A 1,611-nucleotide genomic window follows, 5' to 3' on the forward strand; every position below is an offset into this window, starting at 1 on the left:
TAGCTTCTCGTGTGTGTGTGTGTGTGTGTGTGTGTGTGTGTGTGTGAGCGCAGCAGCAGCAGATCACTCCAGCAGCATGAAGAAGCTCACCTGTATGGCAGGCTGCTTTTACATATAATCGGCTTCACCACAGTTATGTTCCAGGTCCTGAATGATTTTATGACTACACAGCTTAGTTTTTTTTAGTGAGAGATACATACAATTCAACTAACACAATGTTAATCATAATTCTCTGTTCATCTTTCTGGTTTATCCAAGGCCAAAGATCCTGAAGGCCAAACTACAGGAGTTGTCCATCTGAGGGGCAGGTTGTAGTCTAAGACAAAACCATGTTTATAAAATGTTCGACCCTTAAAAATTTGCACTTAGAATTTATAAATTCTTTCATTTCATTTATCTTGATGTTAAGTTAAAATTTCAGGTCATAGAATCATTTTTAAATTACTTTTCTGTAAATTATATGTCTATGATTCTGGTTCAAATACAGAACTTTATTTTTGCTGGATTGTTGACAAATTATTTATGAGTTAATGTTGCCTTAGTGGACAATTAAATAAGTGAACCACTAAAACATCAATGTTAAATGTGATGTGTTTGCAAATTTGAGTGCACCTAACTTTTGTACTGGTGCACCTAAGGAAAAATGTTAGGCACACTGGTGCAACCAGTGCAAAAAGTTGGTCTAGAGCCATGCTAGGAGTGCAGAAAATTAAAATTTAGTCTCTCCTGGTGCTGTGGAGATATCTTCAGATTCTGTTTAGGTCATATTTTTCATCCCATTCAGTTTTCATTTTCTATGACGTTTTCTGAACTATTTCGTCAGTTTTTGCGACAGAACTTCTAAATAAGGTCTGGACTCACCAACTACAGTTTGGTGGTCTTTATTCTCTTCTGGCTCCGACATGAAAGGCTGGATGTTGCTGACAGCTTTTAATTCATTTGTAAAAAGAAAGTTTCTGTGCTGCCATATAGTCGTGAACCTCTCCATCAAACTGGAATAAACCGGTCTGGAAGCTGGACGGGGCATGAAGCACCTTGATTGGATTTAAAGAGACAGCCTCGAAACGAGTTGATCTGAGACACACCTCAGAAAAGGGGCAGGGCTTGTGGAGTTACAATGAGGAAGTCAGTTCCACTTTATAACTGAATGATTTAAATGTGAAAAAGAAGGATTTAAAAGCAGGATATGTTTTAGTATTTCTGATTATTCTGTTCTCCAGTACAGTTCTGTTGGACCACCTGATCTCTTTCTCTGTACAGGTGTTGATATTTTGGGGTGCATTTTATTTTACTTAATAAGGCAAATCCCACTATGATTGCAGGCCAGGCTTGGACCTGAAGGCAACATGTTGTTGTTTTTTTTGTCTGTGGGAGAAAATCCATACAAGCACAAGGAGAACATGCAAACTTCACACAGAAAGACCTGGGTGAGAAACGGGGATGGAACCCAGGACCTTCTTGCTGGAAGGTCTCAGTATTTCGAAGCCATCTCGTGAAGCACTGCATTTTTTTTAATCTTTTACTTCAAATTTGACAGATGTACAAAAATATAATAGAAAATAAACTGTTACAAAAATACATAAGCAACAAATATGTAACATGAATATAAAC

This window comes from Austrofundulus limnaeus, unplaced genomic scaffold, assembly GCF_001266775.1.
Source record: "Austrofundulus limnaeus strain Quisiro unplaced genomic scaffold, Austrofundulus_limnaeus-1.0 Scaffold206, whole genome shotgun sequence".
In the NCBI taxonomy this organism is placed as follows: Eukaryota; Metazoa; Chordata; class Actinopteri; order Cyprinodontiformes; family Rivulidae; genus Austrofundulus; species Austrofundulus limnaeus.